The sequence below is a fragment of the Dermacentor silvarum genome, chromosome 7 (genome assembly GCF_013339745.2).
Source record: "Dermacentor silvarum isolate Dsil-2018 chromosome 7, BIME_Dsil_1.4, whole genome shotgun sequence".
Lineage (NCBI taxonomy): Eukaryota > Metazoa > Arthropoda > Arachnida > Ixodida > Ixodidae > Dermacentor > Dermacentor silvarum.
The window spans coordinates 160,671,759-160,687,817 of record NC_051160.1 but is presented as its reverse complement, the minus strand read 5'-3'; the positions used below and the strand labels follow the sequence as shown (position 1 = coordinate 160,687,817).

Here is a 16,059-nt window from a genome sequence, read left to right as displayed (position 1 = left end):
TCGCCAAAGTGTATTACAGACGGGACACAAGCAAAGAAAGAAATATGTCATATATAGGACCCTACTTACGCGCCCGCTAAAAACCTCACAGAAAATATACCGAGGCAAAAAAGAAAAAAAAACGCACTTCATTGTAGATTCTGTGGGTTATTACTGCTTGTGGATAATATCACCATTTTTTTTTATTGATATGACATGAGGAGATGTTGACGCACAAGCAAGGCGCCGGCTACTCCTTAGCTCTTGAATGGGTCTAACCTACAACATACAGGGTTTAAAATACCCTTCTCATATAAGCAATGGTTGCACAGCAACACGACAAGGTGGGAAAAAAAAAACACCGCATATCCACGGGGTGAATGATGATGAGTGGGCGAAGCTCCGGAGGAAATCATCGGTAAACCGTGAATCTTCCATGTAATTCGCCCAGTCTCGCCGCACTAAATCGAACGATTGACTTCCACCAATGACACGCGCCATATGTGACGTCATTCCTATTTTATAACAGCGCCCTTCATTATAATTGCACCATCTCCCGCTTAAGGGGACGCTAGCACAAACGCGTTAGAAACGTGCAGTACTCTCTAGTAAGGGGGAGAGGCCACAGCGTCATACGCAGCCGTTTACACATGCCAGAACATGCACCGCGTTTGCCGACGCCATCACATGACTGCTGAGAGAGTATAACCCCCGTATTCATAAACGCTCCTCGATTTGAACTTGACTTGCCACCGCCTTCAACGCGTTTCGAACGCGCTGCCCAAGGCGGTGGCAAGTCAAGTTCAAGTCGAGGAGCGTTTATGAATACGGGGGTAAGGCGGAGAGGCTACAGCGTCTTACACCAGCTTCTTACACGGGCCGTAACGCGCTAGCACAAACGCGTTAGAAACGCGCAGTCTTTCGTTAATGTTGGGTATTTATTGTCATCGTGGTGCGTGTGTCCATGTGCGCTTCCTGGCGTAGTGGCTAGCGCCGCGCGTTCGGAAGCGAGGTGTCCCTGGTTCGATTCCGCGCTACGGACACAAGTTTCGGAATTTTTTTTCATAAAAGTAGACGTGGCTACCTGCTACGACTTCTACTACTACTACTACTACTACTACTACTACGTACTACGGAGGAGGGACAGACCCACACCCTAAGGAGCTTCGCCCCTAAAACGTGGTACATACAATGTAGAAGTTCAATCAGTCCACTGCACTGCAGAAGAAAGTCTCAAAAATATAAACAATAATGACACCTTACAATACCGTCTCTAATCAGCGGGTGGTGCACACATCGTGTACATGCATTGTCACATATAGTCAGAACAGAATATAAACATAACATAATCCAGAAACACACATACAGCTACATTGAGATAATTGAAACATTATATACGTTAATAACGGCCAACAATGCCGCTCTCTTCGAGAAATGTCGTTAATGCTTTTAGAGCGCTCTTTTGCAAGGCCGTTGTTGACCAAGGGCCCAAAAGTTTCCTTAAACTGAAAGGTCTGCGGCCTAATGCCAATAAAGTTGATTTAAGTCGGCGTCTTGGTGTGTCGTGATGTGACAATCAAAAAGGAGGTGATATATATCTTCATCTACAAATCCACAATCACATTCGGGCCTTTCCGCACGGCCAATTTTATGTAAGAAATGGTTTGTGTAGGCAGTGCCTAGTCGTAATCGATGAATAAGGGTTTCCATATTTCTGTCTAATGACAACGGGAATTCGAATTTAATAAGCGGATCAATATGGTATAAATCAGAGCTCTTCTAATTCTGGTCAAACCACGTATTTCTACACATTTTAAAATATGTTGCCCTTATGATGCAGCGTAATTCATTTTTTGATATTGGGAGCGAAATCGCATCATCTTTGAGGTGTGCTTGTCGTGCTGCTTCATCGGTTGCTGTGTTGCGAGGAATGTTACAATGTCCAGGTACCCACTGGAATCTTATTTCATGCTTCTCTTGGCTTGCCTTTGTGAGGTCTGTAAGTGTTTGATATGTTATACTATCACTGATTGTTTTTGCTTTTGTGCTGCAGAGTGATATTAGTGCCGCCTGTGAATCGCTGAAAATTATCCATGTTTGCGCATCTCGTACTGAAGTTATAAACTTTATCGCACATAGGATTGCGAACAGTTCAGCCGTTGTGGACGAAGTCGCACGAGATAACTTAAATGATTCGTGTTTATTGAGGAGCGGTATGTATATAGAATGCTGAATTGACGAGGTTGCTGTACTGGAGTCATCTGTATAGACGTGTACGTATCCTGAATACCGCATATAAATCTGGTAAAGTGCTAGTTGTTGAGCAGCTTGAATGCACATGTCTCTTTTTCTGAATATGCCATCTACTGACAATTCGATTTTTGGACGAGTAAGCAGCCATGGAGGATATTCGACATCTGAGTTCCAAAATTCATTTTTGGCAATATATGAAGATTTTCCTGAATTTCTTTATGGCCATAACTTCTATCTCGTTTCATTATGTCTAGAGCCAATGGGTGGTTTTTATGCTGTGTTTGAAGACGAAAATATTGCCGGCATGTTTCTGTAGTTCTCATAACTCGAAACGGTGATTAACGACCCTCAGCTATTACAAGACGGCTAGAAGTCGCTCGTGGAACTCCTATACATATGCGCAGTCCTCTAGCTAAAAGTCTTTGAAGTCGCTCTTCTGACGTGTGTGAAAGTCCGTGCAAGATGGGCGCGGAATACGCAATTTTTTGTCGTAATAGTGCATTGTAAACAGTTAGCATGGTCGATACTGATCCACCCCATGATGTGCCAGCAAGTCTGCGAAGGACATTCACTATCGCATTGACCTCGTTTTCGAGTTTTTTTTTTTTTATGTGGGGTACCCAGGATAGTTGCCGATCAAGTATTATTCCAAGAAAACGATGCTGTTTGACTAGCATTAGAGGTTGTCCTTCCAGATTAAGAGTGAAATTTTTTAATTGTCTCCGAGTGAAGGGCAATACAGCAGTCTTCGCATGTGATAGAACCATTACTCTCTCTCTCTCTCTCAAAAAGCGGTTAATAATATTTATGCCATCTTGTAACGCTATCTGAAGTAATTTAACATTAGTTCCAGATGTCCAAATGCACACATCCTCTGCATACAGTGAGAATCTTAACTGTGATGGCAGTCTTCTCGCTAAATCAGCCATGACGCAGTTAAAAAGAAAAGGGCTGAGTACACTTCCCTGTGATACTCCCTGCTCGACAGCATGTTCAGCACTATTTCCTTCACTCGTCTGAACAAATATAATGCGCCCTGATAAAAATTCAGAAATCCATCGCAAGGACCTGCCGGACATTCTGAGGTCTAACATACTTAGCAGAACATAAACGTGACTAACAGCGTCAAATGCCCTCTTGATGTCTAAGAATACTGCTATCGTCAAGTTGCCACATGCATGTTCATGTTCCACACAGGTTACTATATGCAATATTGCATCCATTGTGCATCTCTGTTTTCTAAAACCTGTTAAGTAGTTAGACAACACATTCGTTTCATTACATCACCACTGAAGTCGCGCGTCAATCATTTTCTCCATTACTTTGCATAAACAACTTGTCAAATTAACGGGACGGAAGGATTCAAGGCACAAGGGCGTCTTACCCGGTTTTAAAATTGGTATAATTCGAGCGAATTTCCAAGAATCAGGTACAGTTTCTTCTATCCATAGATCATTATTAGTGTCTAAGAGAGCATTTGTACCTGTCAGCCCGAGGTTTCTTAGCATATTGTATGTAATGCTGTCCGGCCCAGCAGACTTTTGGCGACGTGATGCAATTGCACATTGAAGCTCGCTTATTGTGAATGCAGGGTCTAATTGAGAATGTTCTGCCCAATAACAAGCATTTATTTTCTGCTTAGGTAACACTACTGAATTATCAAATTTTGCACATTGTGATGAAAAAGCAGGTCTGGAAATAAGCTCGCAAAATTCATCTGAAACTATTACCTCAAATGTGTCCCGGGCTACAGCGAGAGCACGAAATGGGAAGCTCTGTGTTACAGGGCCGCTTAAAGAGTGCATTACTAGAAAAATTCTTGAGACAGACGTGTGAGGAGACAGCGTGCTGCAGAAATTGCGCCAGCGCCGTTTGCCTAAATTTTCCATGCGTCTGCGCATTACATTGTGAATTGTCTGAGCGTTTTTGTATGCTTCTAAACTTCCGCTCCGTCGGTAGGCTCTTTCGGATCGGCGTCTGATGGCTCTTAGGTGTTCATACTCTCCGTCAACTGCAGAATAATCTCTTGGAATTGGGACCTTCTTTGTGCATATGTTAACATTACCCTGCAAAAATGCAGTAAAATTTTCAACAGATGTATGTTGACTAATTTGATCTGTTAGGCGGTACCGAAAAGCTTTCCAGTTGGTTAGTCTGCTGTAACGCCTATCATTGTGCATGCTAAGGTGATTTACAAGGATATGAAAATGGTCACTTCCGCGCGTTTCCACGTCTGTTGTCCACCCCACACCATTCACTAGATCTTGGGAACACAGGGTAACATCTATGCAGCTTGTATAATTATATTCACGAAGAAATGTTGGCGATCCATTGTTTAAAACAGTCAATTTACATTTGTCTATGGCGCACTCAATAGCGTTACCACGTGCATCACAGCGATTACTGCCCCATATAATGTTGTGTGCATTGAAGTCTTCACATATAAAAAGATTAGAGTGAGCTATTTTGAAGATATCCACTAGCGTTTCCACTGAGATACGGCCTGAAGGTTGGAGATATAGATTAATCACTGTTATGCACAGCTTACCAAAGGATACTTTACATGCGACAAATTCCGGAAAGTCTGAATCACTTGAGTGAATTTGATAAGATGGCAAGTCCTTTCTGACGCACAGGAGCACTCTGCTAACAGTACCCTGACGAGACGACTTGTATATCACATAATTCGAGAGGCGAAAATTGTCACGGATTCCCGCCTCTTGAATGCAAAGTATCGGAAAGTTGTATTGCACAAGTAGTTTTCGAAAGTCAGCACACTTCCTTCGAAGACTGTTGGCATTCCACTGAAATATGGAGATATTTTGTAGCGGTTATTCGTGTACTGCTTGCTGCAGGGTTGGTCCGGATTGTTGACATAATTGTGATTCCAGAGGCTTGTTAACAAGGCTTTCACTTCTGGTAAGTTGTTTGCTTCTGGCAGAGTATATAGGATTGCCTTAAGAGCTGCGAAAAGCATCGGCAAAATCAGTTGCGTCACCAATGCGGTGGTATGGTCGCTATTAACTGGCGTCACTGCTGTAGGAGGCGCGAGGGGTCGCTGAGAATGATTTGTGCGAACATGGGAGCTTTCTGGTGTATTACTTTTTGCCTGTTGTTTCGTAGGTTTCCGCAGCATTGACGCATAAGTCGGGGCGCTTGACTGTGATCCTCTTGATTGATCTCTTGATTGCACTCTTGGTGGTTCTCTTGATGAATATGTTGTGGTTTCTCTTGGCTGTGGTGGTTTCGGTGCCCGCTGAGGCTGGTGGCCTTGCACTGGATGAACAATCTCAAGGTTTGGGGAGGGTTCATTGCGACGTGGTTCCCTTCCATGGATGAGTTCATGTCGACGCATTTGTGCCGCAGCCTTGTTCTGAGGGCAGCCTGAGTAGGAGGCAGCATGGTTGCCCGCACAGTTCGCACATTTAGGCTGAAAGAGCGACTTACATTCCTTGTGGTCATGATCTTCTGAGCAGACTTTGCATCCACGTGTGCTGCGGCAGCTTTTCGCCATGTGCCCAAATCGCTGGCAATTATAGCAGCGAAGTGCTGGTCCTAGATATTCCTCGACTGGATGACTGGTGAAACCTAAGTAAACTCTTCCTGGAAATGGGCGATCATCTCTGAAAGTCAGAATTACGGTGTGAAGTGGATGCGACGTCACTCCTCCATCTTCCTGGCGGCAATACTTTATCTGTCTGCGTGCCGATACAACCCCAGCATCTTTCAAGAAGTCTAGGAGTTGCTCGTCTGTATATTGCAGAGGCACATGTTTTAACTTCGCTACGTTTCGCGTGTACGACTCGGGGATGAAGGGCTTGACTTCTAGGCCACCTACACTTGAGAGCATCAGAAGGTGTTTTCCGGATTCAGTTCAGTTCAGTTCAGTTTTATTTCCATAAAGACCCCTTTGCTAGGGGTATTACATAAGGGGTGGGTACAGTTGATGCAACAGAAACACAGGTATTCAGAAAACTACAAGAAAGCTACATTTCGCAAGTGCATAAAAACAGAAAGAAGGGGGAAAATGCCGGTGAAAAAAGCTGATTATTTTTCAGCCAACAAAGACACATTTTCGAAGAACGATGTCGGGCAAGTGATTTCAGCGACGTGGTGGGGAAGGGCGTTCCAGTCTGATGCTGTGCGGGAAAAAAAAGACGAAGAAAAGGTGGTTGTATGGGAGCGTGGCCGTAAGACTTGTAATGGGTGCCCAGTTCGTAGCGATATGCGTGCGGGTGGTGTGATATATGGCTCGTGAATTAGGGAACTGTAAAAAAACTTATGAAAGAGGCAAAGGCTGGCTGTAGCGCGACGACGTGCAAGGGGCTGGAGATCAGATTTTGCTCTTAAGGATGATACGCTTACGTCATATGAGTATGATGAATGGATGTATCTGACGACGCAGTTCTGAAAGGACTCGAGCGCGTTAACAAGATAGACTTGATATGGATTCCAGATGGGTGATGCGTATTCAACTTTCGGTCTGATAAGGGATTTGAAAGCTAGGAGTTTTACGTTCTGCGGGGCGTCACGCAAGTGTCGTCTCATGAAGCCAAAAGTTCTGTTAGCTGATGAAAGTATGTTGGAAATATGCGTACCCCAACTGAGATCATAAGAAAGTGTTACGCCCAAGTACTTAAATGATTCTACTGTTTCTATGGGAACGTTTACTATTGTATAAGAGGACAGGAAAGGGTTACGGCGGCGGGTAAAAGATATATGCTTACATTTGTTGGGATTAAGAGTCATTAGCCAATGTTCACTCCAAGACTGCACGTTGTTAAGACTGTTGTAAGGTGTTTTCGTCAGTAGCATTAGAAACTGGATGGTAAATCACGCAGTCATCAGCAAAAATTCGTATCTTGCAAGATACATGTAGGGGTAGGTCATTAATATAAATTAAAAAAATGATGTCGCAGTTTCACCTGAAAGGCGAAGCACCAATTGCGATAGCAAATTTGTAGAGAGCTATACGGAGTAATGATATTAGCTTTATCAGCTGTATAAACTTGGACATGCAGCAGCACCGGCAACACGCAGAACTGTTGTCGACGCCGTCGGCGTTTTGCCCACGTTCGCACAAAATGCGTGCGGCGTTGGTGACTGTTGCCGGAGCCTCTGATATAAATAGGTACTTGGTGCCGCAGCTAAACGTCCCCTCCCTTCCCTCCCCCTCCCCCCCCCCCACAGCCTTTCGTGCGTCAGAAGAAGGTGCGTTTGCTCTACATATATGGTGATTGTAAAGGAGGAAAGAGACGCCTACTTCTGCAGCCCTTAAGGGAGCACGGCACAGAACGCGCGTTTGTTCTCCGCCGTGCGTTCACTCCCCGTGAAAGCGCGCGTCCCTCGCGCCCTTTCACTCGCACATACAGCGTTCGGCGGCGCGCGGCGACAATTTCATCTCCATTGACGTCATACGGAACCTCACGGCGACGGCGACGGCGACGGCGACGGCAACGGCGACGGCGACGCCGACGGCAGAAATCTGCTTTGGAGTGTCCATATAATTGCTATCGCAATAAAAGAGAAGAGGACCGAGAACTGATCCCTGCGGGACACCAGAAGTTACAGGGAGTAGAGTGGATGATTTGTCATTTATAGAAACGAATTGGTAGCGATCAGTAAGGAATGCTTCGAGCCATTTGAGTACGTCACTGTGCAAGTTCAAAGAAGAACGTTTTAGTAGTAAGTGGCGGTGAGGAACTTTGTCAAAGGCCTTTTCATAGTCCAGAAAAATAGCGTCAGTTTGTTGGGTAGAGTCAAGGTTTATATGCAAGTCGTGTAGAAACAAAGCTAGTTGCGTTTCGGTAGAGAAGCCCTTACGGAACCCATGCTGTGCCGAATGAAAAAATTGATTGGCGTCCAAGTGATTCATGATCAGGGAGTAGATGACATGTTCCACGATTTTGCACGGAATGCTAGTGAGAGAGATCGGTCGATAATTTAGCGGTGTGTTCTTATTACCAGACTTGTAGATGGGAACGACCTTCCCCACCTTCCAGTCGTGAGGCATGGAGGCTGTAGAAAGTGACTGAGAAAATATAAGACACAAAAATGCTGAAGAAATATATTTTGTATTTTTTAACAGTTTAGAGTTTATATCATCTATACCTGCTGAGGATGAAAGTTTAAGGTTTTCAATAATGCGCAAAACACCATCAGGATAAAACACCACGCTCGGCATGCTAGAAGCTATGTTGCAGGGGACATTAGACAATGGAACGTTATTATCATTAGAAAATACTGACGAAAATGCGTTGTTAAATATTAGTGCGCACTCAGTTTCAGGCATGATTTCCCCCGCATCATTTACAAGAGTTAGAGTGCGTGTGTTCCCAGGGTTGATAACTTTCCAAAATTTTTTGGGGTTGTCTGTTAACATTTTAGGTAAGTCATTGTTGAAAAAGGACCATTTGGCATTGCGGACAGCACGTAAGTATTCTCTCTCAGCGGCGTAGTATTTTTCCCAAGAAGTTGGGCTTAAATTCTTCTTGGCATTACGAAAAAGTCTTTTTTTCTTATTTTCCAACCTCTTTACATTGTTATTAAACCAAGGGTTCTGATGATTCTCACGGAATGTTATTTTCGGAATATACTTGTTTGCTAGTTCATTCATTTTATTTTTAAACAGTTCCCAGTTGTCTTTAACAGATCGTTCATTGAATGAGGTTTCAAAGACTGGTAAAAAAGTGCACAATTCTTCATTTATAGCTTCGAAGTTTCCTTTATCATATAGGTTGATAGTTTTGCTGGAAAGAACACGCGGTGCTGGGGCAAAGTCAAATGTGGCATGAATCACACTGTGGTCACTGATAGGACGAGGATAGGTAACCGATGATAAGGTTTCTGGATGGTTAGTAAGTATAAGATCCAAAATGTTTGCGCAGTCGCGCGTTACACGTGTCGGCTCTGAGATAAGTTGCGATAAGTTAAAATTCAAACATATGTCGACAAAGTCTTTCGCTTCTGCGTTGTTTATTGCGGAAGTCAGGTTATTCCAATCAATAATGGGGAAGTTGAAGTCACCGAACAGAAGTATATGAGCGTTAGGATGACTTGCTGTAATCTGGCATAAAGCACTGTTAAGTTCTGGTGAGAAGTTTGGATTACTGGTAGGTGGCCTGTAGCACACGCCTAGAATGACACAACGAGGGGAAGAGCGAATAAGAAGCCATAGTATTTCTAAGTTGGAAGAGATAGTAATTGGCGTACAGGATAATTCATTACTGGAAGCGATAAGAACTCCACCCCCGCGTGCACCTTGACGGTCACAGCGATAAACATCAAAGTTTGCAAGTCTTGGACTACTTCTTCGTCCCTAATTTCACTTGTGAGCCACGTTTCCGTTAGAACTAGCAAGTTGCTGTTAGATGACGTCACGACATTTGATATTGCGTCACGTTTGGGAATGAAACTGCGGGCATTAGTATAAACAACAGATAAGGAAATGTTCTTCCTAGGGGGGGAAGGGCGGTTATTAACTGCATGTTTTTTGCGCAATGGTTGCTATTGAATCTTTTTTACTGATTTAGTTGATTCGTCATATTCATAGCGCTGGGAACCCATGACGAGCGTCTTGAAACGCATGGAAAAGGGCATAGATTGACTTTTAGCGTAGGCAATAAGATGTTTGCGGGCGTTCCGAACTGCAGGTGAAAAATCTTCGCTCACGCTATAATTTGTGCCTTTCAGTTTGCGGCCGTTAGACAGGACTGATTCTTTCGTTTTATATGATGCGAATTTGATAATGATGGGACGGTGCCGGTTAGGTGAATAGCGACCAAGGCGATGAGCACGTTCGATATCTTTGGACTCAAGGATGCTAAGGAAGCAACGGTGACACTGAAACTTCCATGGCTGGTCGTCCGGAAGGACTGCACTTTTTCTTTGGCAGCGGAAACTATTTCAGCGGACACTCGGTTAGGGTTCACTTGCCAAAAAGTAGTACCTTCGTTTGTTGAGCGAAAGACAATTGGGATGCCTTCTGCTCGTTTTTTCTTGTACGTGACCAAAGTAAACGGTTCATCCTCACCCATATCTTCTTCATCACTTAGATCATAATTCGATGTTTTATCGTTGTCGTTGTCCTCTAGGCGAGGTTTCTTGCTCTCGAGTTCACCGTCAGTCATTACTCCTGAATTCGGCGAAGTTGTTTCCGAGTTGTGAAGAAGCAAACGTGCCGGTTTTATGAAGCTTTGTGACGCCTGCAAGCCCCCAGGCTTTACATTACGACCTGTAGTATCATTCATATGGCTTGCAGCACTTGGACGAGCATAAGGCTCATGGCGATGTTCTCGGCTGCCGACCACCGTAGTGGCAGGGTAAAAGCCAAGTCCTCAAAGAAGAAACGTCGTACCTGTAAGGCGCGCGGTCCGCTGAATCTTCACCCGACCTCTTGTTAGTCAATCGTCGTCAATGCTGGCCGTAAAGTCCAAAAAAAAAAAGTTGTCGCAGTGTCACCTGAAAGCTGAAGCATCAATTGCGATAGCAAATTTGAAGAGAGCTATGCGGAGTAATGATAGCAGCTTTATCAGCTGTATAAACTTGGACATGCAGCAGCACATGCAGCAGCACCGGTTGTCGACGCCGTCGGCGTTTTGCCCGCGTTCGCTCAAAATGCGTGCGGCGTTGGTGACTGTTGCCGGAGCCTCTGATATAAATAGGCACTTGGTGCCGCAGCTAAACGTCGCCTCCCTTCCCTCCCCCTCCCCCCCCCCCCACGGCCTTTCGTGCGTCGGAAGAAGGCACGTTTGCTCTACATATATGGTGATTGTAGAGGAGGACAGAGACGCCTACTTCTGCAGCCCTTAAGGGAGCACAGAGCAGAACGCGCGTTTGTTCTCCGCCGTGCGTTCACTCCCCGTGAAAGCGCGCGTCCCTCGCGCCCTTTCACTCGCACATACAGCGTTCGGCGCGCGGCGACGACTGGCGCTGAGCCGTGCTCCCTCAAGGGCTGCAGAAGATAGCGCCAACCTTTCCCTTTCCCTCAAGAACCACTTACCTTACCTACCGGCGACGATTTCATCTCCATTGACGTCATACGGAACCTCACGGCGACGGCGACGGCGACGCCGACGGCAGAAATCTGCTTTTGAGTGTCCATATAATTGCTATCGCAATAACAGAAAAGACTGAGCACCGCACGAAAACAGCGACCGAACAGAAACGCTTCTGTGGATGCTAAGGAAGCAACGCTGACACTGAAACTTCCATCTCTGGTCGTCCGGAAGGACTGCACTTTTTCTTTGGCAGCGGAAACTATTTCAGCAGACACTCGGTTAGGGTCCACTTGCCAATTGCACCATTACTTGCCGCAGTGGACGCAATCGACGCAATATACAATCGTGTGTTGGGCCTGCTTGATCTCTCTTTTTATGTCTCGGTATATATTATCTTAATCTTTCGACAAAGCTTAGTTTCACATAGCGATTTGTTCATTGAGCTTATACTTTTGCCTGTGTCCTATTTATGCCTTGCTTTTGCAAACTTATTATCCATTAACATCTCACCCATGTTTGCAGTCTCTTTATCACCCTTGTAAAATCACTCACGTGCAGATGACACGTAATCTTGTAGACGTTTTTTGCGCTTCCGTTCTTGGATGTTGGTCCACAAAACACAACGCGTGCGGTTCAAGAGGAGGTAACTGCAAAGCCTAAGTGAGGACACTAGGAACAATGTTTACAAGAGTGAACGGAGCCGTCCAATGCTCTTTGTTTCTTATGTTGGCCATTTGGTGCTGCCATTTTTTTAACACGAAAGTGTTTTATGCCGGGGTCCACCAAGACTTCACTGACGTATTTCCGTCACGGAAATACGTCATAGAACATAATACAAAGAAAGAAACCAGAAGAAAAAGTTCCACAAACATGCAAAATTTGGAAATCGAACCCACGACCTCTCGGTCCGCGACGATAGATCGCCGAGCGTTTAACCCATTGCGCCACAAACGCATTTGCAGAGAGCTACACAGACGCGCCTTATATAGACAGTTTTAGCAGAGCGTTCACGGTCCGCTCCGCTCAGACCATCGTGTCTGAACGATTCGCGCAGAGCCGCTCAGCGGAACGCTAGCGGGAACGCTAATGCGCGTGCGCACAACGCTCATATCGGCAGCGGAACGAAGAACGCGGCCCACGGTCCGCTACGAAGCCATTTGAGGGGAGCGTTTGGGTGCGTCTACTGGTTGCTTTGCCGTTTTACAGTCGCGCTGAGCGCGCGTGGCCGGCGTCTCTGGCAGACGCGCTTGTCAAACAAGCCAAATCAACGCAGTTCACGCAGCCAGCGGTGTGCGTGAAACGTTAGCGGAGCGGAGCGTAAGCAACGCTCTGCTAAAACTGCCTTATATCTAACACTCCTCCGTGTACCCGCGCTCTTGCTCGGGGCGGTGCCGCCGCCTACGAGCACAAAAGAGAAGTACTGCATTATGACACTAACGCGCACCGACAGTGAACGCTTCGGTGGTCTCAGCACTACGACGCCTCGATGCCAGCATTCGAAGGGACGCTGGCATCAAGAAGCACTACCAACGCCACCTAGGTGGCGTTCACCGTACTCAGCACAGCGGAGCGTGGCCTCCGCAATTAGCTCTGAAAATGTTTCTGAAGTTGATCGCGGAGGCTGCAATTACGACGCGCTGTACGCGCTGATTTGACTCGGTGACGATTCAGTTACGTGCTTTGTCTTGCGCGTTGTATTAGTGTGTCAGTTACGTGCTTCGTCTTTCGCGTTGTGCTAGCGTGTGCAGCGTAGTGCAGCTTCCATATGCACGGCGGTTGCTCATGGTCATCGACGTTGGTAGTCGTGATGGAGGAGACGTGCCACCAGGCGTCAGCGTGGGTGCATCAACGCCTAAGGGCGCTTTAGCCACAAAACACCAATAGACATTATATATAAATGTGCAATAAACATTACACTACTTCTGTGAAGACACGTTTCACTTTCGTGTTCTATACCGATTCCTATATAAGAGGGATCAACCACATTTTTTCTTTTTCTCTCAGTGTGCAGAAGAGAGCGAATGCGAGTGCTAGTGGAGATTGTTATGAAGCGTATCATTTGTTGACATGACATTGCACCCTTTCATAAGGAAAGTTTCCCTGTGGCTTTCTCTCTCTAATTTTTGCTGTTTGCTTAATCCATATATGTGTAATTTTCTTTTTTATTTCCATGAGTGCTGTTACAAAAACTTGGCAGTCAGCTTTTGTGCATAATTGTTATATGTCTTGCGCAATGTGAAACACGGACAATACCAACTATTCACTGATCCGTCACAAGAATATGTGATGTTATTGCGTATTTTACGCGTCCTTGTATACAAATGAATGTGATTTCTGTAATGTGGAGAGAGGCTTCATCCCTGGGCTCATCAGGAAGCCGCGCGTACATTGTTTTTGTTCGCAAACGAGCTCAATACAAGTCAGCTTCGTCGCCGTCGGGCCCCGACATGGAGGGAAGATGAAGTACGTTGCATTATTTGTGGCGTTTCACCGACTTCCTGTGCGCACCGCAGTACAGGAACAATGAGCTAGGGATTTGAAGCTTTTTATATTCCCCCTTTCCCTCTACTCCGGCATCTCTCTCCAGCAGCTTTAGCGAACCTGGAACACTGCGTCACTGTACAACTCCGCCCCGCCAAATACAAAGCGGAAAGAGTGTTCCCCTAAAGCAGGTCTTACAAGGCGGTGCCGCAAACGCTTATTTTGTGCGCCTTGCGCCAAACTGCCGTCGGAGGTGATTAAGGACTTCTCCTTTGTGCCGCTACTTCCTCTGGCTTCGCTGTTGTTGTCTGGGAAGGGTAGTTCTCTTCGCGGGCCGCGTATTTTATATACGAGCGCGAGCCGACTCCGTGCACCTGTCCCTCTGCCCTTTCCAACTTTTCCTCATCTTGAGGAGCAAGCGCAAGAAGAGAAGTTGGCATCGCAGTAGCAATGCGGGGACAACGTAGCGGCCGCCGACAAGGAGTCGACGCGGCGCAATGGCGAACGCCGGGAATCAAGAATTCTAAGAGCAGAGGCCGCAGAGCAAATTGCGGCACTCGACGAGGGAAAAAGCCCGAGAAAGCCGCACTCGGGCCCGGCAGTGAAACGCGTGCCGCAGCGAGGTGGTGTTTGTAGGACTGGCGAGGCAGCCCGTCCTTTTCCCGTCATACTATGACGCGTTTGTAAAAATATTCTTAATAGTGAACAGTCACATCCTTGTTTCTTTATAAACTCTTCTGCCGTTATATCGAACCTTGTGAGACCGCAAGTTTTGGATGAATTATCCCCAAAGTGCAATTAACAAACGATGGCAAAATGAACGAATTCATTTTTATTGCTTCAAGTGTACTGTAACGTCCATCGGTTGCTTGCTTTTGAAGTGCGACTCAACAGGCATGCAGCGGCAACGCATTTAAGCGCTGCCTCAGAGTGACACGACACAAAAGAAGCGGCAATGGCTTCACAGGGGGAACGAGCGTCGGTCACTAAAAAGAAAAATTCAATAACATAGCTTCACGCCTAGGGAAGGAATATCACAGTCGGCCGAATTGCTTGTCCTTTCAAGGTTTTAGTAACCGCTGCGCGCATGAGCGGACACTGGTGTGGGTAGAACTAGCCGAAACGGGATGCTTTTGCGTTCGCACTATACGAGTTTTCCTTCCATAGCAAAGTGTGCTTTGTCGCTGTGTGCGCTCAAATTAAGTGAAATGTCAAATTACCTGAGAGAGAGAGAGAGAGAGAAAGAATAAACATTATGCAAAAGAGCACGCGAGCGTAGGTAGCTCCTCCGCTCTGCAGTGGGTGCTCCCCTCAGTCTAGAAGTCCATCGGCCTTAGCTGCCCTTCTCGTTCGGTTGACCAGGTTTAGCTGCTCCGTCGAGTCGGAGCTGGACAGCGCTGCCTCCCATTGCCGTGTGGTGGGGTGTGTTATGGGTGTGAGCTTTGGTGTGTTTGCGAAGCCAATACCATTTGGTAAAGCGTTGCGCATTTCTCGCAGTGTGGGCATTTATAGGAATACAGCGTAGGGTGTATGGCGTGGTAAAGACTCAAATGTGGATATGTGTTTGTTTGGAGTTATCGCCATATTACGGCTTCCTCTCGCGTCAGAGCATTGTGAGGCGGTGGTAGCGTTCTCCGTGAAAGGCGATAGTGTTGTAGGATGTGTGTGTAGGTTAATGGTATTGGCTTTGGATGGAACTGCTCGGCTCGGCTGATTGCCGCGTAAGGACTCATGCCCCGGAATCCACACGATTTCTATGTATAGTGGGAGCTGGTTCGCTCCATTCAGAATGCGATGTGCGGCCCTGGAAATTTTATCCCTTGAAAAATTCTGCATGTCGTCTGAGAGCCCGTCAGAACTATGACGCAATCCCAGTGTGGTCTCGTCGTGATGGCTAACGCTATCACTAGTTCCTCTGCCTCAGCAGTGCTCACTCTGGAAACCGACGACGCATTTATTTGGGTCCCGTGATTGTCGACTACGCTGTTGACGAATGCGGTGCTTTTTGCGGTGCTGGCCGGGTCTACGTACAACACATTGGGGTGGTTTTCATACTTTCTCGCGAGCGCCTCCGCTCGGGCTTGACGCCGTCAGATGTGGAAGTTTGGGTGCATGTTCCTGGGAATCGGTGGAACGTGCATAGTTTCTTGTATTCGTGTTGAGAGTTTTGTCAGTGCGCTGGTCTTCCATACGAAATATCTAAGACGCTCCAAGAGGCAGCGTCCCGCTATTGTGCGTAGTAGTCTTTCCTTCTGGCTTCCCAGGTGGGCCTGTATGATTTCCAGTGCGTTGTTGTACACCCATGTCTCCTCGAGGCGAAAAGTAGCCGTTCCGGGTGGGAGTCCGA

At 46.3% G+C, this 16,059-nt stretch overlaps 1 protein-coding gene across 4 annotated transcripts in view; it reads left to right on the top strand.

The window, feature by feature from the left end:
* LOC119458625 (Kv channel-interacting protein 4-like) overlaps positions 1–16,059 on the top strand; it is a 465,522-nt gene that overhangs the window by 371,680 nt on the left and 77,783 nt on the right. The window lies entirely within an intron of this gene.